We start from the raw sequence: 14,480 nt of genomic DNA, 5'->3' as shown, positions 1-14,480 counted from the left end.
CTGGTGGGTTTCACAATAGCCCACACGCCAAGAATAATGCAGCTCGCTGACGTCATTGCCGCCCTCTGATATCGATGAACCAGCCCTTTTCCAGGAAAAGAGGAACGAAAATGCGACCTGTAATTCGAAACTTTAACTGACGACATAAAGACAATGCTCGTTTGCGAAAATGACTCAATTCTATTAAGGTTCTGTACAGAGACAACCACATAAAGTGGGATTTTTCTTTTCTTCTAAGAACGTTCAGCTCGAATAGGCGTACGCGAATTCTCTATGCCCCGTATACTAGAACATCTTTTTACTCAACGCTTCACCTTCACTTGAGAAAGCCTATGGTAGCGTCGTCTCTAGGCACGGCAAGTCACTGCATATCAGCGATAATCTGCTGCGGTTCTTGAGATGCGCAGCATCATTTTCAACCGAACAGCGGAGCAGTGCTCAGCTCTGTCAAGTGAAGGATGAAAATCGAGTCGGGGAGCGTTTCTGAATACGGGGGTAAGAGTGGGTAGATTTAGTTGTCAGCAGCTTGATGTACGCAGCCTTCCAGCGAGTTTCAATGGCACAATGGAAGACGCAGACAAATAACCAGATGATTGGTGTTATAGGTTAGGGTGTTGTGTTATCGTGAATGCTTTCTTGTTTACTTGTCTGCGTGCCCTGTCTTTCAGAATGAACACATAAGTATATCAAATTTTTGAATTTTTGTTATGATGAGGTTTCTAAGAGCTTTTTTAGTACCTGCGTGGCTTAGGAACAATTCTTTAAAACCTGTGATGCATGCCCAAAGCAAAATCATGTTATGTATTCAGGCGAGAAGAAACACGAAAGAGCCCATCGCGATTGTTCAGACCGAATTCGCAGTTCAATTCTGTATGACAACACTGATTTCAACATCTCTTTCTTGACCTGCATGGCGTGGGCATCAATACCCAACTATTTCACCGTGGTAGAGAAACGGTAACCTGCGAGAGAAGAAGAAGAAATATACGCCACTGCACACAGTGATTCAAATGCAAGCGCGCCTATGCCACGGCTACGACATTTCAATGACTGAATATAGCAACATTCATTTATGTTACTGGTCTGACGTGAAATGTGACTGGCTTATCGGTGCCTCTAGTGGATGTGGCTGGTTGAAATTAGTTCAGATTAGTTGCTTTCAAACTTGATGAGATAAGGATGAATGGCGTATGTGTCTAACATAGTGGACCGTCTCCGCATAATACGGAATTTAGGCCCACATTTGTTTGACGAATCCCATGGTAGTACAATGTACGTACAGTGGCACCCACCATTACGCAGAACACAGCTCAGCGTTGCAGCGCTCTGTGGGTGGGCCAGTGCAGCCGCCATGGCAGCGCAACGACGTGGCACAGGAGCACGCAGGCACGCCGCTCTTGTGCTCCAGCGGAGCAACACCATCCGTCTACTACCCAGCGGTGTAGTTAAGTCTTTGAATGATGTAGAACTCTCTTTTTTCCATGAATAAACGTTTTCCATTATTGAACGTGCATACTAAATAAGATTATGAAGACGGCACCTCGGGCTTGTGATATTGTTTTCGTCGTCTTTTTTACGCGTGTATATTAGCGGCAAGCTATGCATTCAGTCCTTCACCAACAGGGCCAAGAACAACTGGGCCAAGACGCAAAGTATTTACCGTGTTATCGTGTGCGCAGGTGCCGCTACGCAACAATGTACGGCCGCGTCAGCTGTGCTAGCGATCCAGTAAGAGCGGCCACGCGAAGCCTTGTTAGCCGTAACAGTGTATGGCACTGCACGCAGCTTTACATTCAGGTGTGCTATCAAATGCAACAGCTTTGCCACAAAAGTCACCATTTCGCCTCGTTTTCTTTTTTTTTGCGAGAGCGTAATAGTCTGTGAAATCCGCCTAATGCGATTTTCATCCTTGATGCCCGTATAAAAATAACAGGTGCCTCGAAAGGCCGTACGTCAAAGCCGTCAAGGGCGTCCTTGCCCTTCAACAGCACAGTGCACGAGTATTTCGCGAATTAAAACAGGGCGTCTTCATATTTTGCGTCACAGCGAGCTGCTACATACGTCGTGGTATAGAGTCTCGAATGAACAAACCCACAAACGCTCGGGATCACCACAGTGCGCTGAACCAATGGCAGAGCAAAGATTTTGCCTAATCACAGACTGGGACGCCGAGACAGCCACGTAGTTTAGACTCGTCCAGACACAGCTGCATATTACACAGTGCTCAGTCGTGGGGTACATGTCCGGTACAATTACGCACGCGTCGACTTGGCTCGTCAGCGGGACAAATGCAAGGGAATAGCCTTGAATTCCGAGGTCTTCCGTGATGCGCTTGTGTAGGCTGAAGTCGGTCAAATTCACGTCGACCGAGTATACGATACAGCTCCCACGGCACCCGCAGGTCGCGGGATTGAATCCCGGCTGCGGCGGCTGCATTTTCGATGGAGGCGAAAATGCTGTAGTCCCGTGGGCCCAGATTGGGATGCAGGTTAAAGATCCCCAAGTGGTCGAAATTTCCGGAGCCTTCCACTACGGCCTCTCTCATAATCATATGGTGGTTTTGGGATGTTAAACCGAAAATATCAATCATCAATGAGCTCCCGTGGTGAAAGGATGTCTTCGTGGGCTACGAGCCAGCATTAAAGCCCGCCCACGTAATGAAGCCGGAGTTCCAGCCGGCTTATTCCTTTCAGGTGGACGAACATTTGGAGGATGATCAGGTCCATTGTATTTCCGACAACGCTAGTCTAGGATACCCATGATACTCAGGGAATGTAGTTCTGCATAATCTAACTTCACGAGTGCTGTACCCAATGCATACAAGTCTCTTGTCGTGATACCTTAAGGAAACCTATCCTGGTACCTAAGCTAGCACAGTCTTTTTCTTCGGAGTGATCTTCCAGCTACTCCCTTGCGTTTATAGCATCAGTACATCGTTGTTGGTTGGAGGCTTTTTTCATAGCGAATATTCGTAATCAACACGCCTGCTTTTTGCTGACCGAGCGATGCACCATAGGTCGCGCCCGAGGGTGGATTCGTTTTGTAAATACCAATAGATTATCAATCGCGTCACTTTTGAATAGTGCTATTGCACATTCATTGCATACTGGGGATGATTAAGGTATGCACTCTTTTTCACATGCTCCCTTATCGAAAACAAGGCCCCTGCGCTTTTGCAGTTACTCAGTCGTCTGGTTTGCGTGGTCGATGAGGTGCGTTCCATGCAGGCCGTAGCGGCCACATTACCGTTGGAAGACACGCTCTAAGTTTCGTGTACGTTTGTATTTATCATCATAATCAGCTTGACTACGCACACTGCAGGACATAGGCCTTTCCTATGTCCCGCCAAACAACTTGGTAGTGTGCCACTTTATACCGCAAACTTCCTCATCTCATCTGCCCACCTTACTTTCTGTCTTCTCCTCACCTGTTTGCCTTCTCTGTAAATCCACTCAGTTAACCTTGATTACCAACGGTTATTTTGCCTACGTGCCGGGCCCATGTGCGTTTCTTCTTCTTTATTTCAACTATGCTATCCTTAACCCAGGTTTGTTCCCTGACCCGCTCAGCACTTTTCTTGTCTCTTAAGGTTACACCTATCATTTTCCTCTCCATCGCTCGTTGCGTCGACCTCCGTTTAAGCTGAACACACTTTGTAAGGCTCGAGGTTTCTGCTCCGTAGCTAAGTACCGGCAATATGCAGCTGTTATACACCTTCCTTTCAAAAAATAGTGGCAGTACACAATTCCTGATTTGAGAATGCTGGACGAATGTACTCCACTTGATTCTTATTCTTCTAGTTACTTACAATCTTAGTTTGACTCCGCGCTTACTACCTGTTCACTAAGCGCACTCTTTAACAACTTCAAGTGCACTGCTACCTATCTCGAAGCGCTGTTTTTTTGGTAGGTTACTCTACAATCACCTAGATGAACGTTTACATTAGATAAATGTAAACCTTGTGGCCAAATACAATCATAGGCCTGGCTACGACATTAATTCTCCGTGCCGCAGCTTGCGAGTGGCCAAATACAATCATAGGCCGGACTACGACATTAATTTTCCGTGCCGCAGCTTGCGAGTGTTTCACTTTTAATGCTTAAATTATTAAGCATTCAGTCCATTAACGCATTATGTTCGTGTTTGGCATCATTTACCAAGTTGGTTATTTGACCGAGAGCACCTTGAACCCCCCAAAAAAAAGCTATGCGCCAGAGCATCTCCGCTAACCAACCTACTGCTCATCAGATTGCCTTCTCAGGCTGATTATATAGCGTGGCGTAATCAATATCAATCGGCAAGCATATGACTCCTGAAGGATGCGTTGGCTGGCTAGCTGCTGTTAATACGTAGTGTTTACGCGTATCTAGAACAAAACTGCGCCACGAAAATTAAGACTGAACAAAACGCTCAACATCGACAAACCCTCCAACGGCGTAGGAGCACCTCGTCTCATCTTCTTTCCTGGGGAGTCGTCTTGTTTTAAATAAATAGTATAATTCGTTCGTAAGAAGTTTCTTGGTTTCAACAATTACACTCATCGTCACACAAGTCCACCGCGGTGATGTATCAGTTGCGGTACTCGGATGATAAACTGAGAAGGCTGCTGCTGAGATCCCGGCCGTTGTAGGGACATTTTGTTGGATCTGAAAACCCAAAGGCACGTGCACTGTTAGATATCGGTGCTGGTTTAAGAATAGCACATAATACACACATCGTGCGCCCTCCACGACGGCGTGCTGCATAATTATATCGCCATTTCGCCCCTTCATACACCAGGTGTTACTTTTAATTCCAGGCAAAACGTGCCTTGCCTACAAGGAGCGTGTACAGGGAAGACATCATGAGCCAATCAATATTGTTCTTTGATAACTACAGCTGGAATTTCAGCAGATGCCACGAGAATCGATGTCTTGCGAAGCATGCGGAGGAAAGTTGCCTGTGGTCCTTTTTTCTTCTTTTCCTGAGAGCGATGTCACTGAATAACGCTAAACACATATGTACACATGTGATACCCACAGGTCATGTACGTTGGACAGCCACATTTGTTATGGATATATTGTTGTTAACAGTTCCGTAACAATGTCCCGAACAACATTGTCACGAACAGCACCAGAAGCTGTAAGCTGATATGCTGAGCTTGTGCTTGTGAGGATGACACCTGTAGATAGTGTTACGCGGGCCAACTTCAGTTGAAGGCCATTACCTACACTTCACGCTAACCCGACGTGACTTCTGTGTCAGTGGAGTAGATACGTAAGGTTTATAAAATTGGATGGACAGCACTGAAACCACAATTACGTTTCACCATCATTACGCCACTATAGTGCCATTTCCCAAATCAGTGCCGAGACCATGATTGGCTCTGTGAAAGAATACTTCATTGTCATTCAGAATTCTTTGGTTCAATTTCTGCTTGGACGAAACATTTATATTTACGTTCGTCAAATCAGCGTAGATAGACAGCGAATCAACCTAAGTGAGCTCGAAGATTCGATGTTGTGCGCTTGCAGCAGAAGGGGTGGTTCTTTTTTCTCGAGACCCGTACGTTTCAACCAATGTCAGTTGGCTGAAACATATGGGCATATATTGTTGACGGACATCAATCCAGGAATGGACGCCAATGGACTGCTCTCAAAAACAGCCTACAAACGGCGGCGACCAAGCATATGCTCTTGGCATAACACATCTTATATATATTATAGTTTCCGACCTCACCTTTGTTCTTGACTTGAGTATTATATGCGATAGGTATCTTTATTACAAGCCACGTCACCGACAACGCTGCCCGATGCGCCCTTAATTGAGCACCCACACTGCTCCCACTCCGGTCAAGGGTCGACGCTGCAAGAGAACTTCGCCGCATCGCGCATAATGTAGCGCTTACGCATTGGACTTCTCTTTAGAACTCCGCGTGTCACCCACAAAATGTCGATTTATTACTCCATCAACAGCTGCCGTCAAAGACTACGCTACCTGACGCTACAATGCTGTGTCGGTTGTGGGTTGGTGTAACTTTTGCCAACCCATTTAGCTATCGCACTAGTTGGCTGACTCAACCAAGTGGGTCAAGTGGGACTGTGTTGAAACTTTTTTTATCACGTCTTGTGCGACTGTCTCGACTTTCACAAAGATCACCGGGCTCTCCAGCGTGCCTGCAGAATACTGGATGAACGCGCCTTTGCTCAGGAAAATATCTTGAGTGCATAGTCTTAGGTGGAAACACATACGAGCCCTGCATAATCCTTGAAAGCAAATATCACTGTGCAACCCTGCAGTGTGTGTGTGTTGTGTGATGTGCACCCCTTTCTCTCTCTCTTAAACTTTCTAAGTCCCCTCTTGCATCGAATAGGGTAGCAAACTAAATTTAGTATTGGTATCCTTCTTACATTTTTCGTATATTTTTTTCTTATTACTAGCACTTCACTGATAGAGCGTGAAAAGACGAAATGTAACATATATCTGATGTCCCCAAGTATTGATGAAATATGGGCAGTATAGGTAGTAAAAAGTAAGAAATTGTAAGCGCAATATTCTCCTAGCTAAAGGCGGGTAATGCATAGTTCACACATGGGGCTAATAGAATGAGTACCAAGAGGCAAAAGACAGCTACTACTCAACTAAGGCAAATATACGGTGTGAAATGTTACTCTATAACAACACAAAAGCACTTGGAAGAGTATACCTTTTTAACGCAGTCCATTATTTTCTAGAATAACAAAACAAATAAAATCTTTCAGCTGTTCTCAAGAACTGCACATTTTTATTGCATAAATACAAATATATTTGTCTGTGGCTTCTTTGGACGACGGCTGCATTCATTTGTGGACATGCATTTAAAAGAACGAAAAAATGGTAGATATATCTGACCGTATCAATGTCAAGAAAGCTAGTTATAATACTATGTTTTATGGGAAGCAGATTGAAGGGCACACTGGTCGACACACAGAACGATAACAAAGCGTAATTGCAAGCAAGTCTATTCAATGTAATCTGGCTAGGACACCTTATGCTTTACTTAAATGCATAGGGCATTTCACAACTCTCTTCAGAAGAGTAAAAGGTACTCATGATCTTTTATATGTGTCATCAAAGATTGTTCAAATAAATATTTCAATGACTTTGTTTGCACCGCCTTCAGCAGTCTCGGCTGATCAACTCTGTAAGCAGCAAAGATACACATGCCGAAGTAAAGTAAACTTCACTTCCCGTGGGAAGCTAGTAGAAAAACTTGAAGCACACTTCTAGTTTGTCGTCTTGAACGTTTACGCTGTGTGCGAGATCCGCGATGCCAAAACGGTGGGTAAGAAATGACCCAGATTTAGCGCGATAGAGCTCGTGTTCCGGGCCTTTTCTTCCTTCGTTGAGGAACACCATCTTCATCGTTTTGGGTGAGGCTGCGAGCGTAACCCCTGACTGTGCAGACACACAAGGCCAAAACTGAAATCGCTGTCTGCTATCTGGACAAGCAAGTATACCCAGGTATATCTTGTATCTATGAACAACAGCGACATGCACGCCACATTTTATGAACCTATTCGCTTCAATCTTTTGTAGGATCTTCGACCAATTACGAATGCCCCAAAGTACCTCGACGGGCACTCCATGCCCATTTTCAATGACACTGGCGAATCCTGTCAGTATAGTTGTGTCGTCATCGCAGATTGCTGTGCAAGTGAGTGAGGGTACTCTGAGGACCTCTACGAACGCTTTTTCGGTCTCACGTGTTGGTATGTTTTCTTCAATAAGGACATCGTTTTCCCCTTCTTGTTTGCTTGCGGCTACTTCCCGGTGGACTTCTTTTTCGGCTCCCTCTAGTTTGCTTGCGGCTACTTCACGATGGACTTTGCTCATTTCTTCCAGTGTGCATGAAATGTTTCGCAGTTCTCTCTGCAACGACTGCAAGTTCCGAGCGTGTTCATCAAGCTCCCTATTTTTGTGGCGATTCGTTGTTTCAGAATGACACACCTCATAGGCGATCTTTTCGATTTCATCCAACTCCGCACACAGCTGCGCTCCAAAATTCTTCAATTCCACTATTTGATTAACGTGTCTTTCGCGGCTGCTTTCCACCTCACTTGAAGCCTGCATTGTCAGCTGCGACACCTCCTCTACTTCATAAGCCATCGCTAAAAGTGGGTTTAGAAGGTCTTCACTGCTTGATGTGATTCTCTGAAGACTTGATGACAAAAGAACATCATTCTGGCTTGAGCTTCGAAACACAAACTCTAATGAACGAAGACCTTCTCGAAGGTATTCCACGTCCTTTGACACATTCTCTCTTTGTGACGTACTGGACTTTCTGTGCAGGACATGATTGGTGCAATGTGATTGAAGGTGTGCGACGATATTTTTTCGAAGAACCATCGACGAACACTTCGCACAACACGTGCAATGGTGAGTACAGTCTCGGTGAAAGTGTTCTGCTAAGCTCGATACATCAGTGATGGTCTCACATCCGTATGTTCTGTTCCAGCAGCTGACCTATAAAGACAAAAAGTTGTCAGTCATTCCTAGAAACAGTAGGAGCGCGATATAAGTAGCAAATTGCGACCTATTTTACTTTAGCGTCTTTATATCACGGCTTTGTATGCCGCGCGCCTTTGTTTTTGTGGAATGCGTCTAAACTATGAAATAGAAATAGCAACATTCGCGTGACAGAAACAAGTATGAAAACGAAAGTGCGAACACTAGGTGGTAAGTCGGTTAATTACGGTAATTAGTTTTTATCTTCGATGCAAAGCCCGACTATTACTAAACCTACTTTTTAAAACAACGTAGCTCATTAGCTTTTTCAGCGTTCTATTGCGCACTTTCACAATTTGCTGCAAATGAATTCTACAGAATGTCTTTTCTACTATGCAACTTGGAAAAAGAGTGCACTAGAACCTTTTCTAGCACTACCCTGTTCTGGTACACTCTACCGTAAGCATGTTGCTGTTTTGCCCCAAACACTGTCATGTATCTTGCTTATTCTTTAATGCGTAAAATTAACACAAAAGATTTCTGGTAACAATCGAAGTGCATAAAGTTCTCAACGCCACTGTATAGTCAACAATTTTACTTATTAAATGATTTCCTTCAATGTGTTCCTGGTTGAAACATTGCTCTTTTCAGTAGCTCCCTTACCAGATGTTGCCCCGCGAAGTATCGCTATGTGCGCTAGTGATAACTGCGGCTGTAAGATAAATGCCAACGCGTGTGTTTCCTGTCGGTTATCGTAATGCCGCATGGCTATGCGTAGGCAGCATCTTCTTACTGCCGTCTCCTCTGACCGTACGAGAGCCTTTTCGGGGAGGAAGCAATCAGTAAGCCTGAATAACGAAGTTATCATCTCCACCTGTCATTTTCTTCTCACTGGTCACCTTTTTTCTACTTGTACCTTAGAACCACCAGTCAGAAAATTGAACGATTTAGGATAGCACACAGAATAAAAAGAAAACACAATTAGGAAAACGAGCCAACTACGAAATCAAAAGCGTTTCAACTTAGGAAAAAAGCCGATGGCAACGTTGAAGATTATTACTTATTCTGGTGAAGTACTTATTGTAGCATTAGTTGTTGTTTGCTGATTGTACAAGTGTAACCCGAACACACAGATATGAAGACATGTACATATTAGGGTAGGCGCATGCTACCAGGCCAACAGGAAAATATTCATCACAAAAGACGCCCAGGAAAGCGATATCACTTTTGTTATTCTCGAAACCAGCGAGAAATCATTTTTTCCAAATGCCAAAATATCCTAAATATAAGAAATGCAAACTACACTCGAAGGAGAGTTCAAAATGCTTTTAGACATCTTGTACAGCAAAAATATGCCCAGCTCTAAATTGAGTGCGCTTTTACTTTTGTATGACTAACGTTTTTTGTTGATTCCCGCGTCGTATGTTAGAATCGCACACTCATATTCCCAAAATCATCAAGACGTGTGCTATTACTGAGCGACAAGTGCGTAATTCGTGAACGTGAGGATCACTAAAATATCAAATTCACTGAAAAAAAAAACATCTGTAAGCCCTGACAATTCTATAAGCGATTGGAAAAATTCTGCACATGGTTAAGCAATAAAAGTAGAGCATATCTACTTATTCAAATCTGAACTGGTAATTCTACCCTACATTTAAAGTGAAGATAAAACGTACTAGAACATTCCTTTATTGCACTCTTGTAAGAATATGAAGAGGGCACAGCGTTAACTACGTATGCAGTGCAGAACATTGGTGCTACGACAAACCTGAGCGCGTATCTAATCTTACGCATCGGCCACTTATCGAACAAAGCAACGATGGTTTCCCTACAATATTGTCACACTGCCACGCTGACTTGAGCTCTGGGTACCCCGCTAGTCTAAGTACTCTTATAAGTCTAGCATAAAAAGCAACCACTTCAAAGAATGCGTTTTGATGGAGGTATCTACGATATATAGAATAACAGTGTATTGGTAATTAGTCATGCGCTGAAGTTTACTAGAGTATCTAGCCACAGATTCTGATAGGCAAGATGGACCACAATGAAAGGCCATAAAGAATACCAGAAATATTTCCTGCAATTTTATTACGACACGTTGAGGGTTACATGGTCAGTCAATCAATAAAACAGCAAATAAGTGAGAGTACAATGCAAGTTGTTTATATAAAAACTTCTTTACGCGTCTCCTACCTGGCGACTCATCATCTTCTCCTCCGGAAACTGCATCCAATGAACTTCATCTTCTGGACACAGCTCGCCGTCGAGGAAGCAGACTTTGACCCCCGTCTTCCACTGCTCGTAGCAAGGCTCGCACAAGACATGGCGACATGAGAGGAAGGCGGTCTTTCTTGCCACGACTCCGCAAGCACTACACACTCTGATGTCATCGATTGGTTTCACGAAGTTGAACGTACTCCAGTTGAGGTTCCCTGAAAATCCGAGCACTGTGTATGGATGAACCTCTGGAATCATGGCTACAAGTGAATACGCGTGTACACCCCGTGTCCCCAGAGGGTAGCAACTACGGCTCGCTACATACGGATAACACAAGCGCGTGCTTCGTCTGGGTGCTTAACTTTGCTTTTACTGTAATCGCGTAGCTATGGCAACGACTCCGGCGGCTTGTGTACTCTTCCGATAGTGCTGTTCTTTTGTTCGCAAGGTGAGGTTTATCGCATGAAGCACCACGAGCACATACGGCTGATGAAAAAAAAACAACAACGATGTAAACTCCGCTCTTCCGCTTGAATTAAAGCTAGGCGATAAAAGCCTACGTGCTTTCTAAAACCTGTTTTTCGTTTCACGAAACGTAATAAAGTGGGTAATTGAAACAGCATATTCCCCACTTTTAAAGGCACTTGCACAGTGACGCAACTTCAGTGAACGGAAAAATTTATGACGCTTCTTGGCACATTCTCTTGAGCAGCTCCTAGCAACGCAAAACACCAGTACAAAGCAACACAAACACGGCAACCAAATTAAAATTGATATTTTTGATAAAAAAGGTATGTTGACAGTAGAGCTGTCTATCCTGCTGGTAAGTTCGTCGGTGTCCGCATAGACCGCGGAGGGTACCCACCACAGAACTCAAGTGGGCGCCTCGTAGCTGTGTTGTAGTTACAGCATCACCTCCCGAGGAATAAACGACATGGAGTGAGAATAACGCTGGACCGGCTAGCCCAAATACACTAACTAACGATGAACCGACTCGCCCAAATCAAGCTCTTGTTGAGGTACACGACCGGCCTCTCCCAGCTAAGCAAATCCATGCATAGCCACGTATAGCGGGGAGATTGGAAAACTAAGTAAGAGGGGGAGGGGACTGATCTGTGGGTGAGGAGTAAGTAAAGCTGAAAGGGAAAGTGTAAAGCAAGTATGCGCCTCGGATATCGCGTATGTAATAAGCAGTTCTTCGCATAGTTTATAGCCATGCAAAGTATTTTTATCGCAAGGGAATGGCAATAAGGGTGAAGCAGAGTTATGCGATGAAGAAGTTGAGCAGAAAAGAAAGTAAAGCATGGCATACCCCGATATAATAAACTTTTTCAAGGAAACGCAAAGGGGAAGAGGGGAGGAGTAATGTCAAAGTGACGAGGAAAGAAAGGAGGAGGTTAGGGGATAAACCGATAAGTTGAATATATACTCGAGTATATATCAAGGGAAGACACCGAATTGGGAAAGAAGGGGTGATGTGCGGGTTACTAGGAGGGAAACAAATGAACAGAGCAGCGTCTCTCATAATCATATGGTGGTTTTGGGACGTTAAACCCCACATATCAAATGAACAGAGCAGTTTCTATATAGCCAAATAAAGAAAGAGATTGACCGAAGAAGTAGATGAAGAAAGAACGCAATCTAGCTGCGTTCGCCATGTGATGGCGCTTGCGTTTCTTTTTTACGAAGTATGAACCATTAGTAAGCATTGATTTTGTTACTGCCGGGCAGGCAAACAAGCACTCTTTTTCTTAAAGGTTCCATACTTCTCAAAACTAATTGAAGATCTTTGCTCTGTGACACCATTTGAAAGTAGCATTAAGCAATCGCAGCACGAAACAACGAAATATTATGTTGGTCTCGAACGAATATTTAATAGTATCTCTATAAAAAATAGCAACAAAATTCATAGATTCCACCCACTCACCATAATAGTTGTGCTTATTATACATGTACATTGATACAAATCAAAAACAATTCCTTTAGCAATTTTCCAACTTCCCGCGACAAATCAGTCAATAGCCATTCCTTGTGGTTTATTGTAGAGTACAGTCAACTGCAAAAGTTTACAGACTATGTAAGCGTGTTCCAAACTAAAGTTAGTGTATATTCTACCTTTACCTGGAGGAATAGCGGCAAGGTATGCGCCACCAAGCTTGGGCTCCGTCGCAAAGCGAAATAGCCACTCTGCGTCAGCGTAAGAGCCACGCTCGCAGGACGTTGCGAGTACCTTTTCCTTGCTTTCTTTCTACTGCTTATATTTTCAGAGAAATTCAATTGCATGGTCCATAGTAGCGAGATTCATTTTTGCGCTTGTGTTCCTGTTATGGAAATACCGAACCTTTTATGTTTTACTCAACAGTTACTTTATATTGCTTATTGCTTTCACGATTGACAAAAAGAAAGAATTGTGTTCATTCTTTTCTCATATTACGTTTGATGATGTTGTTGGTTTTATTTATTGTTGTGACTCATTCATGCGTGGTTTGTATTCCTTGTTTTAGTTTTGTGTTGTACTAGATTGCCAGTTTTCCTATGAAATGTACTCTGTATCCTGAGGTAAAAATAAATATATCAATGAATACATGAATGAATGAATAAATAAATAAATAAATAAATAATAAATGAATGAACAAATAAATAAATAAATAAATAAATAAATAAATAAATAAATAAATAAATAAATAATGAGGAGCACACCTCACTCACACGTACTGGAGCTACGATAAGAGAATTTTCAATCCTTATGCATTAGTTACTATGAAGCCAGATCGGCATGGCCCCTTTGATCACGTCTTGCTCCCTTGCACTGACCTAAAATTAAAATTGTGGAGAATGTTTAGGCTCATCGGACTCAATGTTGATTGCAAGTGTCCATGCGACATCTTTACATGGTGTGCATGTATGCTACACCGGTTGGTTAAATCAGAAAGATGTGAACGCGCGATACAAAATCACTATTGAGTGCACAGTGCTCCCGTCCAAGGCAACAAATATGAATTTACCTGAGGTAACTTAACAAAGCAACTGCATTCAATCTCAAATTGTTTGCATTGCACCTGCTGCCCTATGTTATTGATTCCAATAACTGCAATAAAGCTTCCTGGTCAATATTCGTACGTACTAGACCTGTTTACATGTGTTACATGCCTCAAGCAGCTGCAAAAATAAGCTAAATATGACATTTTATTTCGCTATTTTACAGTTATGTTGTGTGCGTACATTTCCTTTTGAAAGGATGGAAACAGCTTTATTGTCATGGTGCCACTTTTTTTTGCCATGTGCTGCGGAACGCACCACTGGGCATGCAGAAAACAAGTCTTTTTGTTCTTCGCTTGTATATAAGTTTTCCACTCCCACACGCACAGGTAATCCTTATAGTTCATTGTTTTTTGTAAGGCTTATCTGGAAATTCGTCTTTTTATGGGTTCATTTCACACAAGCCCAGTAGAAAGCCTTTATGTCGAATCGAACGAGTTGTCGTTCCACCTATACAGATATATCTGTCCTTTTTGTATTTCTTGAAAGTAAATTTAGATAAGGAACATCACACACATTCCACAATTATAGATTTGCCCAGTTCTGTTCTTTCTGACAACCATCGCTCCCTGCGACGACCCTACTCACTTTCCGTGAGGGGTCTAGCTGAGTAAACTAGTGAGCCGCTTCTTGAAATACTCTAATGGTTCCCACTGGACATCTACCACTTTGACAGGGATTGTTTAAAGATTTCGATGTATTTTTCTTCGAATTAGGTTCCTTACCACACGCCAACTGCACATATAGCACTCACT

At 43.2% G+C, this 14,480-nt stretch overlaps 1 long non-coding RNA gene across 1 annotated transcript; it reads right to left on the bottom strand.

Moving 5' to 3' along the window:
• Positions 1-6,734: 6,734 nt before the first annotated feature.
• LOC119164482 (uncharacterized) lies at positions 6,735-11,079 on the bottom strand. The gene is made up of 2 exons (XR_012885613.1): positions 10,663-11,079; positions 6,735-8,484 (listed from the first exon to the last, which is right to left on the bottom strand). It is a non-coding gene; the product is annotated as an uncharacterized LOC119164482 (long non-coding RNA).
• Between the last annotated feature and the right edge of the window lie 3,401 nt (positions 11,080-14,480).

This window comes from Rhipicephalus microplus, chromosome 8, assembly GCF_043290135.1.
Source record: "Rhipicephalus microplus isolate Deutch F79 chromosome 8, USDA_Rmic, whole genome shotgun sequence".
NCBI lineage: Eukaryota > Metazoa > Arthropoda > Arachnida > Ixodida > Ixodidae > Rhipicephalus > Rhipicephalus microplus.
This window is presented reverse-complemented; position numbering and strand designations above follow the sequence as displayed.